Here is an 8,870-nt window from a genome sequence, read left to right as displayed (position 1 = left end):
GGTGTGTTATTGAGTGGTGTGCTAATTATGTATTGCACTAAAAAAGAGGAATCAAGAAGACCAATATTCTAGCAATGAGTTACAGGCTTTGTTTGAATTTTTAGAACTAAAATTGGCATTAAGAACCTGTGAGGTATAGTTGGGGTTTAGATATAGCTTTCATCATGATTGCAATCCACCTTTCGTCGTCCTATCTTATTTTGTTATTTTATTTGCTAGTCCCGTAATTATGTGTTGTTAGTTTTGTGTATTAGGCAGCTTATATGTTGTATATATCACTTTTATTTAAGCATGTCTATTATATGAGTTTAGCGCAGGGGGTGTGGGTTGAAAAATGAGAAAGAAGTACGATTTTAAAAAAAATTAGATCTCGAGTATTTTATTACCTTTATTTTATTACTTACTCGCTAGTAACATGGTAGCCGACCACACCCGGGTAGGCGAACCTTTAGGCGCGTTTTGAACTTATTATCGTGATTATGTACACGTTCTCATGACATGATTACAGTTTCTAAAATAAATATTCGTAGCTTGCTTTAGGCGCGGTTTAATCTATCATCGTGATTGTGTACACTTTCGCGTGACGTAATTACGATCTTTTTCCAAAATAAATTAAGATATGCGTTCGCGCAACTTTGGCCAAGCTTTCTTAATAATAATAAAGCGTGATTAATTGTGGACACGTACGCGTGACATGATTTTTGTTGCGCCAAACAAAAAGAGTACACGTACGCGTGACTCTTTTGAAGATAATTCTTTAATTACGAATAATCAAGCAATTAAAAGTGGTAAAAAGGCAAATGCATATAGGTCCTAAAAATAGGTAATTAGATAACTTAAGCCAAACATAAATTGCTAAGCGACCATGCTAGAACCACGAAATCCATAAATGCCTAACACCTTCTCCCGGGTTAACAGAATTCCTTATCTAGAATTTCTGGTTCGCAGACTTTTAAATAAAGTCGAAAATTTCCTAGATTTTCGATTTAAAAATAAATCGGTGACTTGGTACACCAAATAAACTATTCCAAGTGGCGACTCTAAAAATTAAATAATCCCACTTCGATTTATATCACTTAAATTAGAAAAACTCCCTTATATCCCCTTTTGGATGGTAAAGAAGGAGGTGTGACAGCTCTAGAGACTCTGTTGGGGATAAAAACCCAGAACTTCTGGTTTAGGGTTCAAGAATTCGAGCTTATTAATGTGATTTTTACTTGGCTTTATTTATTGTTGATATTATTGTATTTTTGTGAACCTAATGTGCTAATTGCCATTTATTTACTGCTTTGATATTACTTGAACTGCATTTATATGTCTTCTTCTTACGCCTCCCTTCTGAGTCTTCTAAAAAACGGTGCACACGTTCGCGTAATCCACTTTTTCTATTAGAAGTTATACCAAATAGAACGGGGCTGGGCCAGCAACAAGGCCGAGCAGACTTTCGTGCTCCCGGTACGTTGCCCCCTCTTCGGCTCGAGTTGTTCGCTCGAGTAAGCCAGGTCTAGAACACAACTCCAGGTTTAAACTTAGAATAACATAACCTCATGCCAGATCCCTAGTAGGAACGTTTATTTTCATCACGTGCATTTGACCTTAGGGACTCAACACAGGGATTGGGTCCGTCTAGGACAAGTGTACCCAAAATAATAGACCATCCTGATGCATCTTACGTGCTACTTACGCATCTGTTTGTTTCGGCTTGCATGTTGACCGGCTTCTAGAATAGGTAAAGAAAATAAAAAAAAAGTGAGAGGTAGGTATTTAGAAAGTTCTAAAACTCTGCCGAAATTCTGAAAATAGAAAAGTCATTTCAAAATGAGTCAAAATTTTCAAGTGCCATATTTCCCTTGTTCCGTCAAAACTGACCGAACTACGCGAGTTTGATTCTCACCGGATGTGAGATACGTAGGCAAATCTCATCGGTTCCGACCCCAATTTTCTAAAATCCAAAAAAATATTTTTTCCTTTAGTTTCTTCTTTAGAAATTTTTCCTTAGAAAATTCAAAAAAAAAATGAAGTTTTTAAAAACTCAAAAAAAGTAGTTTCCTTCTTTCTGAAGTATTTCATACGAAAAAAAAAAGAAATAAAAAGAAAAAAACAAAATCAAAAAAATCAAAATCCAAAATACGGGTTTCCTTTATTTTGAAGTATTTTTTCCAAAAATTTAAAATAAATCAGAAAACAAAAAGAATCCAAAAATAAATTTCTTTTCCTTCTTTAAAAGCCTTTCTTTCATAAATGTCATAAAACTAATTGAAAAATTGAAGTCCAAAAATATTTTTGTTTTCCTTTAGAAGTAATTTTGTAAATTTAAAAACAATAAGCTCATAAATCCAAAATATTTTTTTAAAAGTCCCTCTCTCGAAAATTAAGAGGCAACATCCAAAATCCAAAAAAATAAATATTTTCTTTCTTCTTTAGAAAAAGAGAAAACAAATAAAAATATCTCCCTTTTACTTTAAAAATTCCCAAAGTTCAAATCAAAAGCAAATGAAATTTTAGAAGTTTTTCTTTCAAAAATAAAAGAAAAAATCAACATAAAAAATCCAAAAAATAAAATAAAATATTTCCTTTCTTCTTTTAAAGAATTTCTTTCGAAAATTCAAAAAATAAAAAATTGAAATTTTTTTTTTTCTTTTGCCTCAAAGCTTTCATGGTGTGAGTTTTATAAAAAGTAAAAAAAAAAAGAGTTAGCTTATTTACTCCATTCTCGATCTTTTTGAACTATGCAAGATTGATTTGTGCGGTGTCATGATACGTAGGCAATCCCCATCGGATTCGATCAACAACAACAACAACGACCCAGTATAATCCCACAAGTGGGGTCTGGGGAGGGTAATATATACGCAGACCTTACCCCTACCCCGAAGGGTAGAGAGGCTGTTTCCAGGAGACCCTCGGCTAAAAAAAAAGCAATAGGAGCCGATATATTATTACCATAAAAAATGCATAATACAATAACAGCAATATAAGAGATATGAAATACAGAATACGAAATACGAAATAAATGGCTGGTATAGTAAAACTAGCAGGTAAAGCCTTGCATCAATAGATGACCAATTATATTCTTAGTCTAACTCCTAACTAGCTAGTCTCACTCTATTGTGCTGTAGAAAGATTCACAACTTTCCCTTAACCTACAACCTTAATGCTCGACCTCCATAATTCTCTGTCAAGGGTCATGTCCTCAGTAATCCTAAGTCGCGCCATGTCCTGTCTGATCACCTCTCCCCAATACTTCTTAGGTCACCCTCTACCTCTCCGCGTGCCCACTACAGCCAGTCGCTCACACCTCCTCACCGGTGCATCAGTGCTCCTCCTCTGAATGTGCCCGAACCATCTGAGTCTTACTTCCCGCATCTTGTCCTCCATGGGGGCCACGCCCACCTTCTCTCGAATATCTTCATTCCTAATCTTATCCATCCTTGTATGCCCGCACATCCACCTCAACATCCTCATCTCTGCTACTTTCATCTTCTGGATGTGTGAGTTCTTTACCGGCCAACATTCAGTTCCATATAACATGGCAGGCCTAACCACTGCTCTATAAAACTTACCTTTTAGTAACGGTGGCACTTTCTTGTCACACAAGACTCCCGACGCTAACCTCCACTTCATCCACCCCACCCCTATACGGTGTGTGACATCCTCGTCAATCTCCCCGATCCCCTGAATAACCGATCCAAGGTACTTGAAACTACCCCTCTTGGGAATGACTTGAGAGTCAAGCCTCACTTCAACTCCCGCTTCCGTCGGCTCAACTCCAAATTTGCACTCGAGGTATTCCGTCTTCGTCCTGCTCAACTTGAAACCTTTAGACTCAAGAGCATATCTCCAAATCTCTAACCTCTCGTTGACGCCGCCTCGTGTCTCGTCAATTAGAATAATGTCATCAGCAAATAGCATGCACCATGGCACCTCCCCTTGAATGTGATGAGTCAGTGCATCCATCACAAGGGCAAATAGGAATGGGCTGAGCGCAGACCCTTGGTGCAACCCCGTAATAACTGGAAAGTGTTCAGAGTCGCCTCCTACTGTCCTAACCCGAGTCTTAGCTCCAGCAATACATGTCCTTAATCACCCTAATATAGTCAACCGGGACCCCTTTATCCTCTAAGCAGCTCCATAAGACCTTCCTAGGAACCCTATCGCACGCTTTCTCCAGACCAATAAACACCATGTGGAGATCCTTCTTCCTATCCCTGTACTATTCCACCATCCTCCTAATAAGGTGGATAGCTTCTGTGGTAGATCGCCCCGGCATGAACCCGAACTGGTTGTCTGAAATAGACATAAAATTAATTAAGTGAAAAATAAACTGAAAAAAAAGAGAAAGAAAATTTAGTGAAAATAAAATAAAAGAAAAGAGAGTGAGAGTGACAAAAACGAATTGAAAAAAAATCAAGAGTGACTAAAGAGAGGCAGAAATAAAAGAAAAGAGGTACATACTGAAAGGCTAGTTAAGGCCGGGATGAAAATGCAACCGTTCAAACACATGGTAGAAACACTTAATTGTTTAGGTGCATTGCATCCAAACGTGTGATTTCCTATCTGTTAAGCGTCTCAAAACTAACAAGGTTGTTGAGTGTGCAAACTAGTCATGTTTCGGTGGTTGGTTTTGTTGGTAGTCTAACCTCCCCTCATTCACATGATTCAAGGCACAGATGGCCTCCGCAAGCAATCTATCAATCATCGGTCCTGAGGACAGCCCGACATCGGCTATTCTGCAGCTAGAATCAGTAGCTACTGAAGAGAATAGGATTTTGCATCTCCGCATATTGAAAATGTGGGACTCCTGGTCTAATGGTAGGGAACCGCCAAGTGCAATCCCTGAGTTCCCTGAGTTGATCCCCAGGTCAGGTGAGGTTATCAATGCCCCTGTGCCCAACCCGCTCATCCCATGTGGGCACCATCGAATGCTATCCAATGTTCCTAGCATGCCTTTTGTGGTTCACCCCCAAGCGCCAGTTTCCAAGGCACCTCCAATATTGTTCTCTGCAGCACCAGTCTACACAACCAACTTTACCACAACCAATGTTCACCTTTAGGGTCTATAGCTTCTGTAACGACCCAACCGGTCGTTTTGAGCTCTAGCACGTCATTCAGCAGTTTGAGGCTATGAGCAGCTTCACTTTAGGTATTATGACTTGTACGCATGGTCGGAATTGAATTCCGGGGAATTCGGAGTTGATTTGGAAAGAGAATTCTCATTTCGGAAGTTTTAAGTTGAAGGAATTAACTAAAATTGAATTTTTGAGTAAACGACCTCAGAATCGGGATTCAAAGGTTCCAACAAGTTCGTATGATGATTTCAGACTTGGGCGTATGTCCGGATCGGGTTTTGGAAAACCCGGGAACGTTTCAACACATATTGTAGAAGTTAGCATTTTTGGAAGAATTTCATAAGTTGGGTTGAAGTGCATTTCAGTGTTATCAATGTCTGTTTGGGATTCCAAGTCTGGGAGTAGCTCTATATGTTGATTCTGGTGTTGGGAGCGCGATAGGAAGTGAATTCGGAGGTCCGTGGGTCATTTTGGAGTCATATGTCTAAAGATAGAAATTTGAAGGTTTTGAGAAGTTTAACTGGAAGTGGACTTTTTGATATCGGGGTCAGATTCTGATTTCGGAAGTTGGAATAGGTCTGTAATGTCAAATATGACTTGTGTGCAAAATTTGAGGTCAATCGGATGTGATTTGATATGTTTTGGCATCGAATGTATAAGTTTGAAATTCTTAAGTTCATTAAGCTTGGATTGGAGGTCGATTCATGATTTTAGCATTGTTTGATATGATTTGAGGCCTCGAGCAAGTTCGTAATGTGTTTTGGGACTGGTTGGTATGATTGGACAGGGTCCCAGGGGCCTTAGGTGGATTCCAGATGGTTAACAGATCAAATTTGGAGTTTGGAGAAGGGCTTCAGCAGGTGGTATCTGGTGTAACAGCACCTGCGAGGTTTTGGCCGCAGGTGCGGAGCCGCAAAAACGGCTAGGAGGGATGCAGATGCGGTGCTGGGCTAGAAGTGAAGAGACTGCAGATGCAGTCATGTAGCCATAGAAGCGGGACCGCACCTGCAGTGGTTGAAGCGCAAAAGCAGAAAGGGCAACCTGGTGATAAACCGCAGAAGCGGGTAGTGGGTCGCACCTGCGGAACCGCAGAAGCGGTCATGTGACCGCAAGTGCGGAAATGCTAGAGGTAGTGAGTTCTTTTAAATTGGGGGTTGGGTTCATTTCAACCCCATTTCTTCCATTGGAGCCGATTTTGGAGAGCTTCAACTGGGGTTTTTCATCATCAACGGCAGGGTAAGCTAACCCCACCTATCTTGAGTTAAATATATTGATTATGTATGGATTTTAGCATGTAAATTGCTAGAAATTTGGGGGTTTGAGGAAAACCTAGAAAATTCGTATTCATGGAACTTGACCACGATTTTGGGTGAGGAATTAAGAGAAAATCATGTATTTGAGTTCGTGAGTTCATGGGTAAACTTTATCTTCGAGAAATTTCGGAATCCGGGCACGTGGGCTTGAGGGCAATCAACTTTTTGATCGGAGTTAGGAATTGTTATAAATTGGATTGTAATGAGTAATTGAACATATGTTAATGGATTTGCATAATTATTGGCTAGTTTTGGAGCATTTAGCATTGATTCAGGTCTTCGGAAAGGCGTGAAATGCCGGTTATGGATCTTCGGAGCGAGGTGAGTCTCCTTTCTAACCTTGTAAGAGGGAATTGTCCCCATAGGTGAAATAATTGGTTATGTGCTCCGATTTGTGGGGGCTAAGTATGCACGAGGTGACGAGAGCCCGTGCGTAGCTACTATTATGTGTAAGTCCGGGTAGTCTAGGACCAAAAAGCATGCTGCACTTGGAATATTTATAACCTTATTGACAGATGAAATGCTTAATCCTATCGAATTGGTAAATGAATTTCGAAAAGGCTTGAACTTCATTTCTTATAAAATTATTAAAAGAGAATTGGCTTTTCTTTGGATAATTGTTCCCTGTTGACTTCTTGATTGACTGTCTGTATGTGTTTAATTTCAGAGCGGGCCGAACGCCTCGGTAGATTAAATAGATGCATCTATGGTTCGAGCCGTTCGACCTTCGGTAGTGCACATTTTACATTTATGTTGGATCGGGCCGTACAACCTCGGCATGATATGCGCATGCTTGGATTGCTGCTTGAGATTTATAAATGTTGATAATCGCCCTTCCTGGCCAGTGATAAATTGTTAAAGATAATGAAAAGTAAATCCTTGGAATCCTTTATTATTTGAGAAGTTGTTTACCTGCTTTCCGGCTTTATGAGTTAAATTTTTCTTTTGAAATACATGAGTTCCTCACACTTTTACTATATTATCATTAGACCATTAGTAAGTGTCGAAGTCAACCTCTCGTCTCTACTTATTCGAGATTAGACGGGATACTCATTAGGTACACGTTATTTTCATACTCATACTACACTTGCTGTGCATTTTTGTTGCATAGGTTCATATGTGGCTAGTGGCTTAGTGGAATAGCGGCATGGTTGATACAGAGACTTAGGTGAGTTGAATTTATTGAGACGACCCTAGCTAGTAGAATCTCCTTCAGAGTATTGTACTATATTTTCATTTTTGTCTACTTGTATTCTGGATAGTTGCTGTAATTTATTCTATTTCCTAGAAATTGCTCATATACTTGTGACACCAGGTTCTAGGATGATTATGCGGTATCTTGGATAAACTGCTTAATATTCATATTTGATTTGAAATGATTATCTTTTACTAGTGAAATTGAAGAAAAATCATAGTCTTCAAAATTATTAAAACGAGAATTAAATTAAGTATTTTGGTTGGCTTGACTAACAGTGGTGTCCGGCGCCATCACGACCCTTAGTGGATTTTGGGTCATGACAGCTTCAACCAGAAATAACATATGTGACCCCGTACTCTTTCACTCAACCTCCACAATATTATCTCCCGGTGGAACAAGAAAAGGTTGTTAAAAATCCCGAGCAAGAGGAAATTGCTCGGAAGATGAAGAGCCTGGAACAAAGCCTGAAAAACATGCAAGGTCTGAGTGGCCAAAAGAGTGTCTCATACTCTGACCTCTGTATGTTTCCCCATGTCCACTTGCTAGATGGCTTCAAAATGCCAAAATTTGAAAAGTACGACGGGCATGGAGACCCGGTCGCTCATCTAAAACGATACTGTAACCGGTTGAGAGCGCTGGTGGAAAAGAGGAGGTGTTAATGGCCTATTTTGGGGAAAGCCACACTGAAATCGCTTTTGAGTGGTATACGGATCAAGAAATTACTCATTGGCACGTGTGGGACGAGATGGCCCAAGATTTTATCCGCCAGTTCCAATATAATGTGGACATCGCTCTCGACAGAAACTCTTTGTCCAATTTGAAAAAGAAAACCACGGAAAGCTTCCGCGAATATGCCATCAAATGGCGTGAACAAGCTGCCACGGTAAAGCCACCAATTTTGATGACCCGACCAATCGTGTTAAGAATTAACGCATCGATCCTCTATTAACTGCTTTCCCCGTGTTTGTTTTTATGCTATTGTGAGTTGCCGGGAGGAATTATTTGGAGTTTTGGAGAGTTTTGGGACACTTAATCCCTAAATAAAACCTTATGTTTTAGAAATTTGAGGATGAATGAATGTTTAAGTGTAGGAGGATGTGATGACCCAGCCGGTCGTCTTAAGAATTAACGACTTGATCCCCTATTAACTGCTTCCCCCGTGTTTGTTTCTGCTATTGTGAGTTATCAGGAGGAATTATTTGGAGTTTCGGAGAGTTTTGGGACACTTAGTCCCTAAATGACTGTAGTTAGAATAGTGTGAAGACGGCATCGGAATGGAATTTTGATGGTTCC

This window comes from Nicotiana sylvestris, chromosome 4 (assembly GCF_000393655.2).
Source record: "Nicotiana sylvestris chromosome 4, ASM39365v2, whole genome shotgun sequence".
Taxonomy (NCBI): Eukaryota; Viridiplantae; Streptophyta; class Magnoliopsida; order Solanales; family Solanaceae; genus Nicotiana; species Nicotiana sylvestris.
This window is presented reverse-complemented; position numbering follows the sequence as displayed.